At 47.0% G+C, this 23527-nt stretch overlaps 1 protein-coding gene and 1 pseudogene across 2 annotated transcripts in view; both read left to right on the top strand.

Moving 5' to 3' along the window:
• Positions 1 to 1595: 1595 nt before the first annotated feature.
• Positions 1596 to 2388, top strand: LOC138498541 (GTP-binding nuclear protein Ran pseudogene; annotated as a pseudogene).
• Positions 2389 to 5299: 2911 nt separating this feature from the next.
• The window catches only part of LOC138498535 (zinc finger protein 268-like), a 78079-nt gene continuing 59851 nt past the window's right edge, over positions 5300 to 23527 (top strand). The window contains exons 1-2 of one of the 2 annotated variants that reach the window (XM_069622316.1): positions 5300 to 5468; positions 5642 to 5702. The gene's annotated coding sequence lies outside the window, so the exon portion shown is untranslated. Of the gene's footprint in view, positions 5469 to 5641; positions 5703 to 17050; positions 17204 to 23527 lie in introns of those variants that run through there. The other variant, XM_069622315.1, reaches the window with a different exon arrangement.

The raw sequence follows: 23527 nt of genomic DNA, 5'->3' as shown, positions 1-23527 counted from the left end.
GGCCACCTTCATGGTTCCATCGAGCCGGCGGGGGTCAGGCTTCTATTCCCGGTTATCTATGCTGCCCAAGCCAGAGGGGGGTCCCCTTTTGCCTCATCATCCACCTTTGGAGCCTGAATACCTTTGTGCGGTCTCGATGCTTCAAGATGGAAACCATGCAGTCCCTCATCCAGCTCCTGATGGCCAGCATTTACCGGCTCCAGACTCTTCTCAGGCATATCTTCCGCAGGCCTCGGGCTACGTCGAGGGAGCGTTTGTGTCTCTGGGGTCACATGGCTTCCTGTGGATTTGCATGTGCCCTTGGCCCCTGCCTTGCCGCTCATTCTTACCACTGACGCCAGTGGCCTGGGCTGGGGGGGGATTCTACTGGAATTGACTCATCAGGCACAATGGTCTCTTCTGGATGTGGGGAGGTACTCCAATTGGAAGGAGTTGGCTGCTGTTCAGCGGGACTTGGTGATCTTCCGGGTTTCGGTCCAGGAGCAGGATGTTCTGGTTCGGGCAGACAATACCGCTGCTCTGGCTTATATAACAAAATCAGGGAGGCACAGGATCTTGCTCCAAGGAAGACCTGGCCTTGTTCATCAGGACACATGGTCTCCTTGTGGGCTTTACATATCCGGGAGTGGATAATGTGACTGCAGACCATCTCAGCTGGGTGTTTTCTGGTCTTGGGAGAGTTGTCCCTTTGGCCGAGGTTTTTCTGCAGGTGTGTCAGAGTTTCGGTCATCCCTGGTTGTACCTCTTTGCCTCCCCCTGCAATGCTCAGCTTCCCCGGTTTTGTTCCCGGACTCCGTCCACAGGGGCCTGAGGGGTGGATGCTCTTTCCTTGGCCTAGCATCCGGAACTTCTTTGTGTCTTTCCACCTATCTCTCTGGTTCTGATGGTAATCAGCAGGATCAAGATGTGTTAGGGGATGTTTATCCTGGTGGTCCCTTACTGGACTTGGTGGGGGTGGTTATGTTGTCTTCTAGAGTGGCAATTGGCTCCTCCGTGGATCCATTCATGCCAACATTCTGTGAAAACAAATATTGAAAAAAATCTGCATTTGTTGCCACTAAATCGGTAGGCGGTAGGACTGCTTAAAAAGCAGTATCCTACCACCTAAATCGGTAGGGTTGGCAAGTATGTAGCAGGTGCCGGAGAGAGTGGCGCTGCCTTGTGCAGCTACGCTGAAGAAATAGCATATTGCACTTGCAGGCGGGTGGAAATGGCGAGACTCACGCAGGTGGTTTCCCCCGGCTCCTGGCACAAGTTCACACCTGCCAGAACTCATTAGGAGGAGTGGCTCACCATTGCTTCAGCGGCTCGCCCCAGCGTGTAGATGACTGGCACCGGGGAGCTGAGGTACAGTGAACCATGTGGCTGTTGATCTCCTGAAGTGCTGGAGCGGCTCTCACGGGCACCTCTGACAGTCTGGGGAGGTTGCACTGGCGCATTGGTCTGCTACCTGCTTCCAGTAAGAACACACCATTATAAAAGCAGCAGCTTGGGCACATCCCCACTGAAGAACGTTCCTCGGATTCTGTGTACTTTCTCACCCTGCAACCATGGCTGAACAGGCTGCTAAATCCAGGCCAAAAAAATAAATAATCATGTTTGACATCACATCAAGAGTCACATATAAGAATGTCCCCAACTGGCATCGAGATCTCGTACAAGTCTGTGAAAACATCCCCATTGTGCTCAGTGGCAACAAAGTGGATATTAAAGACAGGATGGTGAAGGCGAAATCCATAGTCTTTCACAGGAAGAAGAATCTCCAGTACTACGATATTTCTGCCAAGAGTAACTACAACTTTGAAAAACCCTTTCTGTGGCTTGCAAGAAAGCTAATTGGTGATCCCAACGTGGAGTTTGTAGCAATGCCTGCCCTCGCACCCCCTGAAGTTGTTATGGACCCATCATTGGCAGCACAGTATGAACAAGATTTACAGATTGCCCAAACCACTGCACTGCCAGATGAAGACGACAATCTGTGAGGGAGAGCGGCTGGAGCCCAGCGTCAGAAGTCTAGTTTTATAGGCAACTGTCCTGTGATGTCGATGGTGCAGTGGGTTTGCCACTTTATTATCTAGCTGAGCAGAACATGTGCCTAATCTTTGGGATGCTGAAGGAGATGAATGGGCTTCGGAGTGAATGTGGCAGTAAAATGTATTCCTTCATATTTTGGACCTGCGTATTTAGCTGTTTTGGACTGCAATTACTTTAGCCCTCAAGTTTCAAATCTAATTTAAAGACTGCTACAGTCACATCACTTCAGTGGTGAACCCTGTTTGTTACTGCCATTCCCGTTCCTTTTTTCGTTTAGACCATAATAAAGTTGTATTTCAAATACCTAAGCAAGTGAACTTTTATACACTGTAAGTACTTCTTTTAAGGATGCAGTTCTTGAGGAACCACCAGTACTGTTTTCTGTTTGTTTTAATTTATTTTCTGGTTCTGTGGCACTGTAAAGACACTCGTGCATTACCCTGTGTATTGAACATGCTACTTGAAAGGGCGTGCTGCTCTGCTGGTTAGTTTGAAGGTGACTCCGTGTTGGCCGGTTAAACCATGCTGAAATGTTGCTCTTGTCTGCAGCTGCAGATGTTAACTCTTTGACAAGTCATTCCTACTCCTGTCTGTCTTTTGGACCTCGGCTAGGAAAAGGGTCACCTTGAGATACTATATAGCAGTCTAAAACATTACTGTTGGTGCTATCCAAGCTGGTGCAACCGCTGGCTTTGGTATCTTTGGACCATAGCATACAAGTTGCATCTGGTTCATACGTGTCCAGACGGATGCCACTTTTAACACGCCAATTCTAGCTTTTCATTTTGATTGGTTTGGCAAAATGATAATTTGGGTGCTTTCAGCTGTCATCTGGGGTGTGTACAGAGATGGAATATTGAGCAAAATAGATTGCGTTGTGAATGGTTTGTAATATGGGAATTAAAATGTTGGAGAGCTTGGACTCACACGGACCCAATGTCCACATATTGGCTAATAAAATATTTAAAACCCATAAAAAAAAGTTTTTTTTTTTTTACAAAAATCGGTATTTGTTGCCACTAAATCGGTAGTCGGTAGGACTGCTTAAAAAGCGGATCCTACTGCCTAAATCGGTAGGGTTGGCAAGTATGTGGATCTTGCCCAGTTGGCCATCTCCCATGAGGGTGGCCGGTTCCCCCTTTTGTCTCATCCATTGGGGGTCTTGAAACTGAGAGGAGGGGTCTGCAAGCGTTAGGCCTTTCTGCAGATGTTGCTGGGATGGTCCAGAGGGCACATCGGTCCTCTACCCTTAATTCTTACATCCGTTATTGGACCAATTTTCTGTCCTGGTGTTCTCCGAGGTGTGTTCAGGCTCTGGTCTGTGGGTTTCCTGACATTTTGCCTTTTCTCCAGGAGGGTGCTGAAAAAGGGTTGGCTGTTTCTGCTCTCCGTTCTCAGTGGGTGGCCATTCAGGCCTTTTGTGTTTCCTGGTCTCCTCCAACTGGAGGGTAGGCTCTGGTTTCGAGGCTCTTGAAGGGGGTGGGCGAACTCTCATTCTTTGGGCCCGGTTAGGGATCCTCCTTGGGACCTGTCCTTAACGTCCTGGCTATGTTACAGAAGCCTCCCTTTGAACTGCTGGAGGATGTCGAGCTGAAGTGGATGACTCTCAAGACTACCTTTGTTACTGCAATGTGAACCTTCCTTTGTATCTAAGGTCTCCTCTTGGTTCCATCGGTGTCAGGAGGTTGTCCTTCCTGCCTTTTTCCCTGATCCGTCCTCTCCTGAGGAGGCTTTGCATTGCCTGGATGTCAAGATGGTCGTTCTGCACTGTCTTTCCTGGACCAAGTCCTTTCATTTCTCTGCCCATATCTTGGTTACCTTTGGGGTGGGGGAATGTGGCTGCAGGGCTTCCAATACTACTATCAGCCTGTGGATTAAGTCCTTGATTCTCCTTGCCTATGATTCTTCTGGAATCTGCCCGGCGGACCGGGGCCAGGGCCGGGACACAAGGGGGGTGGGCCTCCTGGGGCTAATTTGCGGGGGTGCCCTTACCAGACATTTATTACCAGCTCAACGTTGAGGGGGCACCGGTGCACTTCCTTTGGAGTGGGGGTTCTGGGAGCTGTGTCTGGATTAGGAGGGGGCAGAGGACTTTGTCTTCCTGCTGTTTTTTCTTCCTTGAATAAATAGGTGTTGGGTTGCTTTTGCATTACCCTTGCTGTTTGCGTCTTTTGTGGTGTGCATGGGCATCCTTCCTGCATAGCTCTCAACTCACACGCTTTTGGCGGGTGTCACCCGCCTTGTAAACAGCTAACTCACCCGCCAAGCCTCCTGCACGCCCATTCATTTCAATGGGCCTCTCACCCACCAAAAATAAAATTGGGGGTTTTCACCCGCCTTTGCGACATAAATGTTTGAGAGCTATGCTTCCTGTTTTGCTTTGGAGCGACTCAAAGGTAAGTACTGAACAAGGAAGAGGGACACAGAAGTAAAGCCGGATTACTTTCTTTATCACTCCTAGTCCTACTCTTACTCATCCCAGTACGCACTACTCTTCCCACCCGCCCATTGCGGAAGTCTGGATTTACTGCCTTGGATTAAGTGGGAGGTGTAATGTCCTATGTTTATGTCTAAGGGGACAACCGTTTAGCTTGCCCCATTTCACTATCTAGATCGGGTGCCAGCCGATCACGTGGTGTGGGCGGAGTTACCGCTAAATTGGCAGTTACAAGCCAGTGAATAAAGAAGCTACACCTTTAGCGCTGTGCATTATTTAGACTTCAACATGATTATTTTGATTACTGGTTCCCTGCACGCATGAATTTATCAGGAAGTTATACCAACTGGGGTGGGAGGGGCCAGAATGAGCTAGCTTGTAAAAAAGAGTTCCAGTGAGCATGGACATACTCAAAGGTAAGTACTGAGACGAGGAAGAACACGACGAGGAGTAATGAAGATTACCGGTAAGTAATCCGGGCATGTCTTTCCTTCTAGCATGCCCTGCCCTTCGGGATTCGTAATTTCTATTTTTGCGTATGCTACCCATGAGCATGCCTGCCCCACTGTGTTCTCATCCTGTCCTGCGCATTACACAGGAACACTGAGCATGTGCACTACCTTCCAAAATGTACGGGGCTCATCATTCTGATTCTACGCATGTTCGGGTGATCGGTGTCCCGACTGTTCATCACCGCTGCGCCGTAGGGTAATTACTGAGCAGGCGCTGTGTGTGCTTGTGTTACTCGTGCCTGACCCGGCATCCTTTTACTGCGCATGCTCTGTATATTAGTGTCTCAGCAGTGCGCATGTCCGATCTTTAGTCTGCCCGATCTGCAGTCACTCACAGGGGTCCTGAGCGCTCCTTATTGTCTCCCTGGGACCTCAAATACTGCCATTTAAAATGTGAAATACATTACAATATTCTAAGGAATCATTGGGGAATCATTTGCTGTGCGTGAGAGACCGGCGACTATTCACCCCTCCTTTGGCCAAGTGTAAAGTTCTTCATAAACCTCCAGTTAATCCTGTCTCTTGTGTGTGTGATGGAGGATGCATTCCTGGGTGGGGAGAGGGGAATGGCAACTCCTCTTTGGATGTTTCGATTATATATCGTTATAGGATGTCTTGCATGTGTAGTATTTAATAACATATTGTCTTCCATTTCTAGATCTAAACAGAATATTGTGTCATCCTTCTCTGCAAAGCGTAAGAAGCACAGGCACCAAAAGGTAAATAACTGCTGTAGTTTTTGTCTGCACAGGTTGTCCTATGCTTCTGAGCTAGCCGGTCTCCCACCCTGCATTCCTGTACCCTTCATGTCTCCTTCTCTCCTGTCTTGTCTCCATACCTGCCTCTTCCTGAAACTGGTGTCCAGATCCAGGTTTAGCATCCAGGTCTGTGGCTCAGTGGACTAGTGCATTCTCTGGTAGGATCTATGGTTGTGTGATCTCATAGTCACTAGTTTGAATTCTGCAGGTCCACCCAGCCCTTCATCCATCCAAGATTGACAGAATGAGCCTCTGAGTTTTGTAACAATGAAAATCTGTTACCTTCTGTCTAGGACACCAAAATACATTAGTGTGTGTGGGGGAGCTGGGTACACTCTACAAATACACATAGTATGTTATGTTAATCCTTTCCTCTGTGCCGTCCTATTAAACTCAATTGGTAATTCCCTATTGGACCTCTATGGTGGATCACAGTACACTGCTATAGGGGGTGGAGGACTGGAGTTCTACAAGTGGAATAAATACGCACATTGGTAGCTACAAGCAGTATTGGTTGTTCTCCTTCCAGATCACCTGGGGAGCATGGGATTGAGGAGGGGCTGAATGAAACAGAACACCAGATCTGCACTTTGGTGGGTGACTACAGCATCTTGTCCATCTTGGTGGTGTTATGTGTGTAAACATGAACGTGTGGGTGGTCTGGAGGGGTATTGAGAGCATGAGGTGGAAAGGATGGTATGGGATGCTGACGTTTAAAACAATTATTTCGGTTTATTATTGGTTAAAAAAACTATTCACCCAGTTGCACCAACGACAATAGATAAAATAGTGGGGGAAAAGAGGAAGCATTTCATTACATTACTATGAATAAACAGGATTCCTAAAAGCACTGAGTAAAAAAAGAAACGCTAATTTCTCAAAACATTATATCAATAGCTTACAATGCTTTGAAATAATAAAAGAAAAAGGTACAAATACCTTTAATCTTCTTTTCATTCTATTATTATTAAAACTACTCCAGTAAATTGTAATCAAATCTTTAAGAACATACTTTCCCCTAACTATCGGATGTGGAGTGCAGAAGTATGACAGACCCACGTTCCCCTTGCCTACCCACCCGCTAGAGGGGCACAACATGAGGTGATTTAAAAGGAAGCCCCTTTCTCATGCTTGTGAAGGAAGGTGAGTCAAGGACAGTGACGTGCCTGCTTGCACCGGTTCGTGAACAGTTAGCAAGTCAGGTGATCAGAATATTACAGGCTCCGGAAATCATCTGTATCCCTTATTTATTAACTTCTTGTCTCCAGTTATGGGAAATAAAGACCAATTGGCATTGTTAGGTGGTAGGGCCCCCTATTGGCTAGCACCCCATGCACATTCCTGATGAAGACCCACTTTGAACCACTCTCTCATACATTGCCTTGGGAGGGAATCTCCAAGATGTGGCTCCATCAACTTGGCCTAGATCTTCATCATGTCCTCACAGCTCACTCCCTGCAGATACTGTTGCTAACAGTAGCATGATTCAGTCATAACACCTCTCGAACTCTGCAAGATGTGCTATGTGAGGGATATGCCCACCCTCTCTTCCTCCTATTCCTCCTTCTCTACCACTCCTGGCCTGTCTGAGGCAGTCTCTCCTCCTCCTGTCACCTGTTCACCCCTGATGATGTTTCTAGATATGTCTGATCTATGAAAGTCTAATCAAAGCAGGTTCTCCCCTGCTCATCTAGAACTATAAAGGACCACATCGACACCCTTCCTCCAGCCTTGGCCGATTTCTGCAATCACTTCATTGCCACTGGTACTTTCCCCTGCCCCCTTAAGCTTTCTCTTGTGCACCCCATTCTAAAGAAGCCCTCGGCCGATCCTTCCTCTCCGGTTAACCATCGCCCGATCTCCATCACTCTGGCCAAACTCTTGGAAAAGCTGGCTATCTCCCAGCTTAACCTACATGATGAATCTGTTGGTTGCCTCTATGACCACCAGTCTGGCTTCAGAGCTGCCAGAAGCACAGAAACTGTTCTCCTGAACACCTGTCAAGACTCGCTCTCCAATCTTGACTCTAATCTCCCTTCTGTCCTCATTCTCCTTGATCTGTCCTTTGCTTTTGACACAGTCAATCTGCTCAATCGTCTCTGGGACAACCTTGATATTACTGATCAGGCCCTGGCCTGGTTGACCTCCTATCTCACCAACCGACCCTCTCGGGTCCAACTGGGGTTCTCTCTCTCTCTCTCTCTCTTTTTCTCTCTCTCTCTCTCTCTCTCTTTTTGGCACCTCTTGCCCACCGCATCGCTACTTTCTGCTCCAATTTTTAATGTTATGCGGGTGACACTCCTCTCTCTTTCAGGCTCCCCTCAGCCACCTCTGTTTCTTCTCTCATACCAGACTGTCTGGCCGCAATTCAGGAATGGTGTGCCGCCAGTGATCTCTGCCTTAATGCCAGTAAGACTGAGATCCTCTTCATTGGGACACCTGCTCCCTCCTTTCCCCTCTCTCTGGCCGCCCACTCTGGTACTTCTACCTGCTTCTTCCTGTGAGGTTAAGAACCTTGGTGTCATCTTCGACTCCACTCTCTGCTCCCTCCTCACATCTCTGATGTCTCTGAGAAGTTAAACTATCAACTGCACCTCCTCAGATGTATTCTTCCTTTTCTCACTTTCCCCCAGATGCTCACTGTCTCCAGAGCTCTGGTCCTCTCTTTCTAAATCTTCCTGCCTCTCGTCGTCGACCATTACAAAGTATCCAGAACAGGGCTGCGAGACTTGCCCTTGGCCTCAAGCCCAGGGATTGTATCTCTCCAGCTTTAAAATCTCTTTGCTTGCTCCCTGTGGCTGCAAGGATCAACTTCAATACCCTCTGCATTGTCCAAAAGGCTTTCTGGGGTCTGGGACTGCTCTACTTCCAAATATTTCTTCCAAAACAACTTTCTTCTCGAGCTCTCCACTCATCCACCTCCAACTCTCTGAGGGGCAGAAACTTCTCTAAGCAGAGAGTTGGGGGCAGATCTATCTCCTCGGCTGCGGCCTCCTTCTGGAACAGCCTCCCTGCCTCTCTCAAACTTGAGCGGAACCACATCCGGTTCCGGAATCAACTTCAGACCTTCTTTTTCGCTTCCGCTTTCTCTTCCTCTCCCCTGCTGGTGCACCTGACTGTTCCGTGCACTGGTCACCCCTGAACTCTGGCCCAGGCTCCTCCATGTCCAGTTGCCCTCGCACTGCTTCAGGGCTCCCCAGCAATTAAGGGTCTGTATCTGCAACTCTACAGTCCCTTCTGTCTACACTTATGAGCCACCCGCTCACTGCACTTGTAAGTTAACTGCACTTCCCCCTTCCCAGGCACTTCTCCCCCTCCCCGCACTTGCGCGATGTGAATGACACAAGGCCTAGTAAGATTGTTATTTTGTCCTCCCTTGTTCCCCCTCCTTGTCTTATCGCGCCTATTTATTTATTTATTTATTTTTTGTATTTGTAAAGCGCCTGCAACATCGAGCTGCTGTTTCAAGAAGATGGGCCTCATTACACAGAAGGCGGTAAGGGTTAACGTCACTGGTAATGCTACTGGTGACCGTTAACCCTTACCGCCTTACTACGAGGTCCCTTTGCGGGACCCAACCTTAACGGCTGGTGTAGACCAGCCATTAAAGTAGGGACCCGCAAAGGGACCTTGGTGTTAATTACGGTACTGCAATTTGCGGTACGGTAATTAGCGCCTTCCCCATTCCAATTATGCCCTATGGGGCAAAAATGGGAATGGGGAAGGGCCATGGTGGCATGGGGAATTACCGCCCTGCCAACCTCGGAATGGGGTGGTAATTCCCCATTCCGCCATGGCGGAATCAGTAAATTACCGGCATGAACCATGGTGCTAAAAGCACCATGGTTTAGCACCTACCGTGTAATGAGGCCCGATGTCTTAGTTGCGTGAACAAGAGGCATTGCAAAGGTTACAGGGAGCAAGTGCATTGGAGAATACAGTCATATTCATATGATACATACAAGGGATGTCTTAGTTGTGTGAAGAGCCTCTGAGCCTTATTACACGGAAGGCAGTGAACCAAGGCGCTATTAGCGCCATGGTTCATGCCGGTAAAATACCGACACCGCCTTGGTGGAAAGGGGAATTACCGCCCCATTCCAAGGTTGGCGGGGCGGTAATTCCCCCTTCCACCATTGCCCTTCCCCATTCCCATTTTTGCCCCATAGGGCTCTATGGGAATGGAGAAGGCGCTAATTACGGTACCGCAATTAGCTCCACTGGTCCCTTTGCGGGTTGGTTTTTAACGCCTGCAAAAAGCAGGCGTTAAATTCCCCAACCCGCAAAGGGACCTCGTAGTAAGGCGGTAAGGATTTACTGGTACCGGTAAAATACTGGTACCGGTAAACCCTTACCGCCTACTGTGTAATGAGCCCCTCTGTCTTAAGGAGTACAGTTCTACATATATTATACATATAAGGCCGCAGGTGTTTAGGAGCCTACACAAACAAGAGTGTTTTGATTGCTTTCCTGAACGCTGTGTGAAACTCGATGCTCCTGAGTGAGGGGGGTAGAAGTTTTCAGTTGGTGGCCGCGTTGACTGGGAAACTTGCACCCCCTGCCCGTGCCCTGATGCTTTTGGGGATGGCCAAATGGTTAGTGTAGGCTGTTCTTGTGGGTCTGTCGGTGTGTGGAGGGTTGAATCTCTGAGCGAGGTAGAGGGGTGCTGCGTCATGGAGACATTTGTGAGTGAGTGCCAGAGTCTTAAAAATAATACGCTCCTTGACGGGGAGCCAGTGAACAGATTTTCTAGTGGCCGAGATGTGGTCTCTTCTTGAGATGCCAGTGGAGGCTCTGAGGGCATTGTTTTGTACCGTTTGGAGTTTCCTGATGTTTCTCGCAGAGGTACCTAGCAGCAGTGCGTTAAAATAGTCCAGTTGGGACCCAATTATTGCTCTGGAGATGGTGAGGCAGTTTTGTTGCTTCAGGAATGGTCTGGCTGCTGTGATTAGTTTTGAGAGATAGGCCGATGCTGAAGATATGGCGTTAACCTGCCTGACCATAGTGAGGTTCGAGTCTAAGTAGACTTCCAGAGTTTTCACTGCCTGCGATACAAGGATTTGAGGGTGTTGTTGATGCAGAAGGAGTTGTATTTTGCATCCAGTTTCTTGAGTGTTTCCGGTGAGCCAATGAAATGAGTAAGAGTTCTGTTTTTTCACTGTTGAGGCACAAGCAATTTTCACCCATCCAGGTTTGAATAGTGACGCAGATGGAGTCAAGGGATTTCTGGTCAGCCTCATAGTCTCCTGTCAGGGGTATGAGGACCTGAGTATCATCTGCATAATGAGTATATGTGATGCCTAGGGAGTCCAGATAATTAAATAGCGATCTCATGAAGGTTGCAAAGAGTGGGCGAGATACAAGATCCTTGTGGTACTCCACATTTCATTAGTTCGGGCCTTGCACTGGTTTGGTCTGAGAAGACCTTCATTGCTCTTTCCTTGAGGAAGGATGAAATCCAGGCAGTGGTATCTGCCGAAAATATGGCGGCTGTGGAGAGGTGGTGGGAAAGAGTATCATGGTGGTCAAGGTCAAAAGCCGCAGATAAGATGAGGAGTAGCAGGAGGGCGGGTTTGCCTATATTTTTTTTTTAAGTCTAATAATGCTGTTTCCTTTCTGTGTTTTGGACGGAAGCCTAGTAGGTGATGAGTCTCCAAGTATTTGTGGACCTGTAGGTAGGCTGCCTTATCCAGAATCTTCAGCAGGAAAGGGACCGTTGTAATAGGTCTGTAGTTTCCCGGGAGTTTAGGGTCCAGTGTAGGTTTTTTCGGCAGTGGATGCACCCAGGCTTCTTTGAGGCATGATGAGACACAGTTGGTTTTGAAGGAGGCGTTAATAAACGCTGTGATAAAAGGTGCCATGGTGGCTGCACTGTCTTTAATGAGCTGTGCGGGCCGGGATTCACCCTTACAGTTTGATGGCTTGATAGAGATGAGGATTGCCAGTACATCCTGTTCCTTCATCTCTTCGAATGAGAAGGCTGGGATTTCGCAGGCGGGATCCAGGTGTAGGTTGGATAGTTGTTGTTTCAGTGCATTTTGGTGACTGATGATTTTGTCTTGTAGGGTGTTCAGTTTGTCGAGCATGGCATCCTGAATCTTGTTACACCAGTCCTCGTCTTTGGTTAGGGAAGGTGGGATGGGGGCGTGTAAAACACATCCGTAGAACATCTGCACTGCTTCAAAAAATCCATTTGAGATTGTCTATGGCCCTGTGAAATGACTAAAGAACCCAAGCACACTGTACTGTAAGGTACTCTGTGCACTTGTAACATGTTGCAGAAAAAGTATTAAAGGATTAAAAGAAACAAAGTCTCCCAGTACTGATTGTCTTTAAGGGCATTTCAGTTTTCCCATAACTAAGTGAGCAAAAAGCCCATTGGAGTGCAGCAGAAGGCTGTACTTCACTGGCAAAGTCAGACTATGGTGTTTAAACAGCAGCAAAAAGTTGGGGGGTTTACAACTGGAGAGAAAATTACACATGACATGGAAATCTTTCCTAACAATGGGCGGATGCAGGAATTGTAAAAGAAATGTGTTGCCAGACACTTACACAGAGACAAAACCCTTAGTCACAAAAGGTATGCCGCAAGGATCAAGGAAGGGATTTGCCACGCTCCAACTGGTGTAGCAGAATTATTGACCTTCTGAAGGGCAAGTCCTCTCTGAGGCCCTACTACTAACAGGGCTGAGAAAATGCCAATTAATCACTAACTTTGATGGGTAGAGATTTGTTTCAGTTTGTCAGGGATGTGTCAGGGCCTTTCACCATTTTCAATTGAAATTATCCATGAGCCTCGAGAGGGTGTGGGGGCAAGCAGCTGCTCCATGTTGACAGTTTTATTACACTGCAACATGATCCTTTTAATTTGATTTGTGAAATTAAATGTGTGCCTTTCAATGCATACGCTATAGGCTGCCTTTGCTGGCACTATCAAGCCATCACCTCTCTCAGGCCTGAAGAAGTATCCAGCAACCTTCTTATGACCCTGTTGCATCCCTTCTGTCAAAGAGTGACTAATAGCATTTTAGTGGGCATTTCGTTTGTCAGCTCCCCACTGGCTGCCTATCCATGATAAAGTCCAGATCTAGCGATACACACACTTAATATTGAGTTTTTACAAAATATGCTGAATGTGTGTTGTTAATTCTGACAGAGTATGTTGTGGATGCGGGGGAGAACACGCAGCTCTGGCACTAAAAGCTGCTACTATGGAACAAGAAACAACTAGTGTCCCAATTAATGCACATTCCAGTCCTGTGTACACCAAAACTGTCTGGGAGAACTCAGTCAAGGTTCAAGCATGTTTCTATACAATTAGACAATCTATTCATTTATGGTTTGTTCTGACAAAAGTAGTGGTAGACCGTTGTTTACATAACATCACTGATGTGATGTTCTCCTGCCCACATTGATGGCAAAACACGCCGGTTCTTAAAGCAGCCATTTTGACCACAGTGTGCTGGTTTGCCCTCACAGCCGAACAAGACAAAGGTAAAACCTGGTATTGTTTATTTGGAACTTATTACATAGATGGAATGGCAATACCTATGGTTATACCCATGATACTGATCACTATATACCTCATATTTACAGAGTGAATTGAGCTGAATCCAGCCATTCACTAATTTGAGTTGAATTTACATCGACCACATCCAGATCCTCTAATTGACCTCTACATCCATGATTAGTTGAATCCTTCACCATGTGAGTATGTCTCACTGCTGTAGCATTGATAATATGTGTTTTTATATGCATGATTATATATTGTTAAGATTATTTTCTGATTACAGTATGCATATATGTTTTCAGAATATCTATGGTGAATAAGCACGGTTATAAGATGCCCATGAGGGGCCCCACTGCCTTCTACCTACTTGTGAAGTGGCTACCTCTATTATAGGGTAGGCATTCCTCTAGTCAGTCAGACAACTCTATCCTACCAGTTTAAGTATACATTTTGTACATTGTACCTTCCACATATTTTACAAAAGGTGGAGCAACATCCTTCTCCTTATGTTGAAACTCATTCAGAGTACCTTTCCTTGGAAGAATTGACAAGTTTATTGAGTCGCAAGTAATGACCAAGGGGACGTTATATTGCACTTATCCCACATCACAGTCGAAATTAACATACTTAAACATAAAATATTGACTCTGCTAAAAGATCCTTGGACGTAAAGCATTTTTTTCCTCCTTGACCTTTTGGTAGAAGCTTGAAGATACATTGTCACTTTATTTAAGAAGTATTGCTCCTGATGAGGCACTATGATCCCGAAACACATAGAGCGCATGATATTTGTTCATCATTATTTACTACTTTTTGGATATCACAAATTAAATTCTGACTTTTGGATAATTGTCTAATTGTATATTTATTTTATTTCATTAACAAATCTTGCAGAAACTCGTAGGCATTGAGGTGCTGTTACAAACCAGTTACTTGCATAAGAGATAAACAGACAGGTGATCAGTTTGAATCAGAACACAATGCAGCATGTCTTTAGTAGGGAAGGCAATTAGGCGAACAACCAGGTTTTGAGGTATTTCTGGAAATACTTAGTAAGAGGGTTCTGCGCTCAGAAAGGGAGGAAGTGAATTCCTTTGTTTGGCTGCAATCGATGGGAAGTTTGGACCTCCGGCTTTTGCACGTCTGTCTTTGGATTGCAGAGGCGGTCATGGTAGGCTTTGATGACTGAGCGTTGCTGATTTTCTGAGAGTGGCGGGGGAGCACCGTGTTGGACAGGCATCTGTGAGTAAAGGGCATGCTTTTCAAAATTGCCTGTTCCCGGCTTGGCAGTCAGTGAGCTGCTTTTCTAGCGGCAGAGATGCGTTCCCATTTGGAAATGTTGAGAGCTGTTCAGAGAGCGTTATTCTGAAAGATTTGGAGCTGTCGTACGTTTTGGAAGGAGGTCCCAGCAAATAGGACATTCCAGTAATCTAGCCGTGCCCAGATGAGTGCCTGTGGCTGTCAGTGGATAGAAAGGGTCTGGAAGCATTTATCAGTTTGGATGTGTAGGCAGCAGAGGAGGCAGTTGCACTCACTTGGTGGGTCACAGAGAGGATGGCATCTAGGTGTGTGCTCAGAGTGGACGGCAGCAAGTTTAGGCACTCAGAACATGAGCCACACTGCAGCATGCATGGGGAGAACATGACCCACACTGCAGCATGCATGGGGAGGAAGTCAACAGCACCCTCAGCACGGGGCCCTAGCAGGCACAGAGCCAAGTGCTGCCACACATGCCTAGCACCGCCCCTGCCGGGGAACAAACAAGAACACGGTACCCCTCCCTGTATATACAGTACAGCAGCACTTCAAATCTGTGTGCACACGGGTCACTCACTCCCTGTGTACAGTCCGGGGACCATGCGTGAACACAGCACCCCTCCCTGTATATACAGTGCACAGCAGCCCTCCCTGTATATAAGGTACACAGCAGCACTTCACACCTGTGCGCACGCAGGTCACTCACTCCCTGTGTACAGTCCGGGGACCATGCGTGAACACAGCACCCCTCCCTGTATATAAAGTGCGCGGCAGCACTTCACACCTGTGCGCACGCGGGTCACTCACTCCCTGTGTAAAGTCCGGGGACCTTGCGTGAACACAGCACCCCTCCCTGTATATGCAGTACACGGCAGCACTTCTCACCTGGGCGCACGCGGGTCACTCAGTCCCTGTGTACAGTCCGGCGACCATGCGTGAACACAGCACCCCTCCCTGTATATGCCGTACACGGCAGCACTTCACACCTGTGCGCACGCGGGTCACTCACTCCCTGTGTACAGTCCGGCGACCATGCGTGAACACAGCACCCCTCCCTGTATATGCAGTACACGGCAGCACTTCACACCTGGGCGCACGCGGGTCCCTCAGTCCCTGTGTACAGTCCGGGGACAATGCGTGAACACAGCACCCCTCCCTGTATATGCAGTACACGGCAGCACTTCACACCTGGGCGCACGCGGGTCACTCAGTCCCTGTGTACAGTCCGGGGACCATGCGTGAACACAGCACCCCTCCCTGTATATCCAGTACACGGCAGCACTTCACACCTGGGCGCACGCGGGTCACTCAGTCCCTGTGTACAGTCCGGGGACCATGCGTGAACACGGCACCCCTCCCTGTATATGCAGTACAAGGCAGCACTTCACACCTGGGCGCACGCGGTTCACTCAGTCCCTGTGTACAGTCCGGGGACCATGCGTGAACACGGCACCCCTCCCTGTATATGCAGTACACAGCAGAACTTCACACCTGTGCGCACACGGGTCACTCACTCCCGGTGTACAGTCCGGGGACCATGCGTGAACACGGCACCCCTCCCTGTATATGCAGTACAAGGCAGCACTTCACACCTGGGCGCACGCGGGTCACTCACTCCCTGTATACAGTCTGGGGCCATGTGTGAAAACAGCACCCCTCCCTGTATATACAGTACACAGCAGCACTTCACACCTGGGCGCACGCGGGTCACTCAGTCCCTGTGTACAGTCCGGGGACCATGCGTGAACACAGCACCCCTCCCTGTATATACAGTACACAGCACCACTTCACACCTGGGCGCACGCGGGTCACTCAGTCCCTGTGTACAGTCCGGGGACCATGAGTGAACACAGCGCTCCAGCACCACTTCACATCTGTATGCACACAGGTCACTCACTCCCTGTGAACACGGTGGCCTTCTGGAGAGTGATAGGAAAGAGCAGAATTCACTCTTCCTACTGGACGACATTCACACGTGATCTTTGGAGAAAGTAATTAGCTCTGTGTCCCTTCTTCCGGGCCCACTGCGCCAGGATCCTATCCCATCCTCTGCACATGCGCACTGTAAGCCTAGATTGATAGCCAGGCTCGCTATAGAGATACTACTTTCTTGGACATGCGCACTGTAACCTTACTGATCATCTACACATGCGCAGTGTCTTCAGCTACTTTCTAGGCCGGATTCCGGCAGACAGCGTATCTGCACATGCGCGGTGTAACCCACATACTACTAGCCAGGTTCATTTTCTGCATCCACTCATCTTCCGAGAAGGTAATGCGCATTGTGTACCTTCAGCCAGGCTTCCTGCTGTAAACTGCTTCTCTGCACATGCGCACTGTAACCCTACAGACTCCTAAACACACTCACTGCAGAGACACGACCAGAAAAATCTACTGGTCAGGCTCACTTCTAAAACACTGCTTCAGTGCACATGCGCACTGTGCTTCAACAGATACTTGCCAAGCACATTTTTGAAACGCGCCTTCAGTACACATGCGCACTGTGCTTCTATAGCTACTTGCCAGGCTCCCTGCAGACAGTCGGCCTTTCTGCACATGCGCAGTATGAACTCTTACCCGCGCTGTATTTGAGGGCCATCAGATTGGAGACCCAGGGCCACCTTGTTTGCCTCGAGACCTCTTCTTCGGCGCTGGAGTTTTTCCCGCCTGTGGACCTCGTGGTGACATGAGAGAGGTGAGAGGTTTTTTATCCCTGACTGTAGCTTGGGTCCTTTAAAACGGATGACGTGGCAAATGATCCTACACCACGCTCGGCATTTGGCATGGTAATTGCGCCAGCAGTGGCCTCGCAGGCAGTACTGAGAACTGGCGCAGGAGCCTTGCAATCATTAGGCACAGGAGCTTTGCAATCATTAGGTAGGCCTTTGGCCTGGCAATTGTACTAGCAGTGGGTTCGGAGGCAGTACTGAGAACTGGTGCAGGAGCCTTGCAATCATTAAGCACAGGAACATTCCAATCATTGGGAGGAGTTGTTGGGGGGGGGGGGGTTAATAAAGTTGTGTTATGGGTAGGGTAGTAAAGAATGTTAACTATGTTAGAAGATTTGGACTATGACTAGTGCTCTTTGTGATATTATGCGGAACAATGCAAAAATGTGTGTGAAACAGATGCATATGTTCGTTAGTTTTGTGCTCTTGATTTTATAAGAGAAATGCGGAAGTGAGGCAGCAGAGTGTAGCTGCAGACATTGGCAGACTGTGTCCTGGAACCCAAGTCTTTCTACTGCTACTATTGTGGAAGGTGGAGCCTGTTACCATTTAACACCTTTAAAAATTGATTGCGGTCGCGGATCGGGCCACAGAGTGAGGCAGCAGAGTGTAGCTGCAGACATTGGCAGACTGTGTCCTGGAACCCAAGTCTTTCTACTGCTACTATTGTGGAAGGTGGAGCCTGTTACCATTTAACACCTTTAAAAATTGATTGCGGTCGCGGATCGGGCCACAGAGTGAGGCAACAGAGTGTAGCTGCAGACATTGGCAGACTGTGTCCTGGAACCCAAGTCTTTCTACTGCTACTATTGTGGAAGGTGGAGCCTGTTACCATTTAACACCTTTAAAAATTGATTGCGGTCGCGGATCGGGCCACAGAGTGAGGCAACAGAGTGTAGCTGCAGACATTGGCAGACTGTGTCCTGGAACCCAAGTCTTTCTACTGCTACTATTGTGGAAGGTGGAGCCTGTTACCATTTAACACCTTTAAAAATTGATTGCGGTCGCGGAGCGGGCCACAGAGTGAGGCAACAGAGTGTAGCTGCAGACCATGGCAGACTGTGGTGGGCAGTGCGGCTTGGGCGTCTGCAAAAGATGAAGAGGTGAAGGCTTTTCAATCAAGGAAGACACGGTGTGCGTGCTTAGATTTTGATTGTGCTTCCTGGCTCGGATCTCGCTTTCCGTGAGTACCTTATGAGGTGTTAACTTATTATTGACATTAGCAACACTCGATCAGGGGCTTTGTCCCGTGTATTTAATTCTGTCTCAGACTGTCTGCTTCAAGGTACTTTGCCTCTCGAACGGATTTTGACATTAATGTTTGCTTTAGCTGATAGCCGCTGCAGCGTCTGTGATAGCAGCTGATAGCTTCTGCACCGTCTGTGTTCTGAGATGACACAGTGATACACATACAGTCGGCTCGATTTGCATATCCTGAGAATAGTGCCCATTAGAGCTTCATGAGTCGGGTGGAGACTGCGAGTAACTTACCTCTGACCCACCGATGGTTGTTGGGCTAGTTGCGGAATCACTGTGAAATTGCTCTCTTGCCGAGTAACCAGGCAAAGTCCTCTGCTGGGGTGGGGACTGCGAGCCGGCTGCTCTGTGTTATCGGGTGGTTGCAGCACATTACTCTACTCTTCTGTGAACTCTGTGCAGTTTGGTTAAGTTTCTTTTCTCCTTGGGGTGGGTAAAAAGGAAAAGAAGAGAAGAAGGGAAAGAGAAGAGAGCCAAGGAAAAAAAAGCGGGGGGGGAGGGAAAGTGAGACCTCTACCTTTGATCTAATGAAAACCTATAATTTGAAAAGTGCATCAGCTGGCTTAGACCTCCGTTCCCCCGAATTAGAGGATTGTGGCTCCAGTTCATCTATTATACCAAGAGTTAACAGATCTATTTTTAAATCTCTGCCTCGGAGTAAAACTATTGTGCCTTTTTTTGGGAAGCAAAGCATTTTCCCGGTTGATGGCCAAAATCCATCATGCTCAGGTCTCCCGCAACTTTCTCTGTCAGTACAAAGAGAAGTGGAGGGCCTCCTTCTATCCATAATCTGCCTTTAAACAGCGATCATATTTTGACGGCCACCTCCATAAAAAATAAAATTTTTAACTACTTCCCTCGGGATCTCGGCCACATAAAGAACTGTGCTAGTGAGAAAAACACTAAAGGGAGTCATATGCCAGCTAAGTCGCCATCACAGGCTGTGACCTGTGGCAAATGGAGAATAGATCTACCTGAGGAAGATTTGCTTAACTCAGACATTCTGCCGAATATGGATTTATCTTTTGAGCTGAATGCCATCTCTGCTCTCTTGGAGGTATCGAGAGTAGCCAAAGTCTTTCAGGAAAAAAGATCTGATAAAGAACTGACTGCTTTTGAGGAAGAAAAGAAGGAAACCTCCACCAGGATGGCCACCTCAATCCTCCATCTATGGGAGCCCTCAGCTTTGTCCTGGGTTCACTCGTAAAGGTCTGTGAAGACACCAAGACTGAAGCTCAAATAAATTCTGGTCACCTGTTGGAAATGATGAAAGACCGGGAAATGTATGATTCCTCCTTGGTTTCTCTAAAATCAGCTATAAATGACTTTATCAAAAAAACACGTATTGAATTGAGTCAACAAGCTATAACTCAATCACAGAAATTCGACCTCATACTCTCAAAATGGGAAGCGATGAGAGATGATATGGCCAAGCTCAATCAGTTCTTGGTAGAGGGTGAAACTCCCAAGATAAGAAAAAATTGTCATCTGTAGAAATGGGAGGGCATGTTGATGTGCCTAATCAAAAAGATTGTTGGCTTTCCTTGTCTTCCCAATATGAACATCGTCAAGCTTACACTTAAATCTAAGCTTGGGTGGTCTTCTTTACTGGAACTAGTGCCGAGTGGTCTTGTAGGTGTCTAAGTATCTCAGAATCTCAGCCAATTAAGCCCATTGGAAACATTTCCTCTAATCGAAATTTGGCTTGGATCTTTCTGACTGTAGACACATGAAAAAAACTAACTCTTCAACAACAGTGCTGGAAATGGTGCCAGAGATTGTCTCTCAGATTTTTTTCAAATTGGGTATTGGGGATCAGCATCTCTAACTACATTGATGATTAGAACCCTGTCATGGAATTCCAGGGGCTCTCGTTCATTCAGCAATGATGTAATGAAACAGTATATATTTGGTTCTCATGATCTGATTTTTCTTCAAAAAACATGGCTTTCCAAGCTTTTCAATATAGATGGTTTTTCATTTTACCACCAACTGTCCATGAGGGAGGAGGTTGGGCGCCCTATGGGTGGCTTAACTCTATTTTGTAGAAATAAGATCTTTTGGACGTCAGCTGTCCTTGTTAATGAAATCTTGGGGATCATCATAAGAGCTTTGCTGAAGAACATGAAAGGGGACAGGGGTTGGTTAATGGTAAATGTTTACTGGAGCCCTGCTCGGATCCAATTATTCCCTTTGTGCAGAAATTGTGGCACTATTTGACTGTATTTACGACACAATATCCAACAGATGATATATTAATAATTGGAGATTTTGACTCAAACTGTTTAGTGGATAATATGTTACATCTGGCTCAGCGAAAGCAAACGATGTCGGATGGTAGAGTGTGGTTTGAATTTATGAAAGAATCGGAATTGTTGGCCTTCAATGGTAATATGGGGATGGATACTGGGGCTGCCCATCCTTGGAGAAGGGGCTCCTCACACTCTACCACTGATTACATCTTTGCCTCTCAGGGACTATTTGAGAAGTGTAGTCACTTTAAGATTGTAGAAGAAAAGTTGAGTGATCACACCATTTGATTGCTTCTTTCGATATTCCTCTAAATCAGAAAACTACCCACATGAAACTGATATTGCTATCTAATGTAGCTGATAGTAGTTAGTAGTGGTTAGATTTGATAGAGGAGACAGAACCTCAATGTTGTGCTCTAGACAATGATCTCTGATTGGAATGATTAGGAGCTATTATTCTATCTTGAACCGAATCATTTTGTAAAATTGTTATAGAACTTAGATCCACCAGAAGTCTGTTCTGCCAAAAAGAAAAAAAAAACTCATACCCATTGTTTTGATATTAGGATCCTAGAAAATAAGAGAGAAAGAAGAAGGGAGATCTATCTCCTAAAAAAATCCAATAAGACCGAATCTCAGTACTATCTACAGGCCAGGCAAATAAATAATACATTTAGGAACTGGATAAGATCCCAGCATTCGTTAAGATTACAAGAGAGATGGAGCGAACATGCTAAAAACAGTGTGTCTCAAAAATTCTCTTAATTTCTGGTCATTGATTAACAAAAGATCTATTCAAGGACAAGAAACGATTATACAGGAGCACTCCTGGGTTGAGCAGTTTACTAATATCTTTGGCTCACCAGAGAGTATTGCTCCAATTAATATATTTCCTGGGAATTGGGTCCTGTCCTACTCTCTGGAAGAGATCAGATTATTAATAATTAAATCATCAGTGTCACGTGCAGCAGGGCCGAACGGACTCTCCAATGCAATGTTTAAGTCAAACCCTGAACTTTGGTCCACGGTGTTAAAGGCACTATTCTATAATGTCATTAGAACAGCTATTATTCCAAATTCTTGGAGAAGCTCCATGAACATTCCGTTCTTTAAGCATGGTGATCGCCTAGCGGCGGCCAATTATCATCTGATTTATCTACTGGACGCTGATAGCAAAATATTTGCTGGTCTGGTCCTTAGAGACCTTGAAGATTGGGCCACAGCTAAGGGAATTCTCTCTAAGTTTCAGACTGGATTCTGCAGAATTTTATCTACTACACTGAATAACCTCATTCTCACTTGTTTGAACTCGGGGAGTGCAGTTAAGAGGGGGGGGGAACCTCTCTTTGGGGCCTGGGTGCACCTATCCCAGGACTTTGATACTGTAAATAGAGAGCATCTGTGGTGGAAACTGCAGAGCTGGGGGATCCCGGAGTCCCTTTTGGCTGTTCTTATAGAACTCCACCACCCACCACAATTCCACCCTACGAGTGAGGTTATCTACAGCTGGCGAACTATCGCAGGTGATAGAGGGGTTGGCCAGGACTGCTTGGTGGCCCCCTTCCTATTTAATCTCTACTTATCTGATTTGCTTCATTGTTTTTTGTCTCTGCTGCTGGCCAGCCCTAAGATCGGAGAGACCAGGTTATCGTAGTTAGTTTACGCGGACAATATCATTGTTCTGGATTATACGCAAATCGGCCTTCAAATGCTCATGACGGCCCTGGGAGAGTATACAAAGTATAATGGTTTGAAAATTAACCCAGATAAACCCAGAGTTTTGATCTTTAAGCATCCACTGACAAAAACAAAGCCATTTCCCCAGAAAATTGATGGTTACTCTGTTCCTCTGGTAGGCGAACTCATGTATCTTGTCCAACTAAATTGGATCTGAATAACGCCTTCGATTTGGAAGCAATAAAGTTAGGATCTCATATGATCAAGATCCACTTAAAATATTGTACATTTTCACTTATCCCACTGATAAAATTCTATGTCGGGAAGGTTATACCAACCTTGTTGTTCCGACTGGAGTGTAACATCCAAAGCTTTGAAATAAACTGTGAACGTACTGAAGCAAGTATATGGAAGAGAGTATTGAATCTTCCCAACTCAGTTCGTATGGCCTTTATCTGTTATGAGCTGGGTCTGTCTTCCCTTCTTTTATCAATGGAATTAAGATGGGTTACTTCATATAGATTGAGGGACGTTGATCAAATTGACTCTCTTTACAAGGATGTTCAAATCCAAATGCTTAAGGGAGGCAATGGGCCTCATTACGAGTATGACGGTAAGGCAACAACGGCCCTGGTATCGCTACCGGCACCGTTGCTACCGTACTGCCATAATAGGGGTTCTGCTTGCGGGGCCCTTTGCAGCCACCAAGTCTGACATGGAGGCCGTACCGGCACCCGCGAGCAGAACATGATGGGAGCAACTTTACTGTTATTAACGGTACAGGTGTTGCCATCTTCTCCATTCCCAAAGACCCCTATGGGGGCTCAAATGGGGATGTACCGGGCCCGGCACCCACAAAAGGGCAAATACCAGGTCCGGCTGGGCCAGAATAGCCCAGTAATTGCCCATTCACAGGTTCCGGACTCGGATGCGAGTTTGGAGGTAGCGTTGCTGGTAAAACCGGCAAGGCTACCTCCAACCTCGTAATGCGGCCCTTCGCACCACGGACTCAGACATAGATACCTGAATTGTAATCCTTTAAGATCTAAGGAATTTACCAAGAGAAGAGATTGATTCAGGACAATCGATAGATTACCATCAGCA

This window comes from Ambystoma mexicanum, chromosome 5q (genome assembly GCF_040938575.1).
Source record: "Ambystoma mexicanum isolate Mex_15411 chromosome 5q, UKY_AmexF1_1, whole genome shotgun sequence".
In the NCBI taxonomy this organism is placed as follows: domain Eukaryota; kingdom Metazoa; phylum Chordata; class Amphibia; order Caudata; family Ambystomatidae; genus Ambystoma; species Ambystoma mexicanum.
This window is presented reverse-complemented; position numbering and strand designations above follow the sequence as displayed.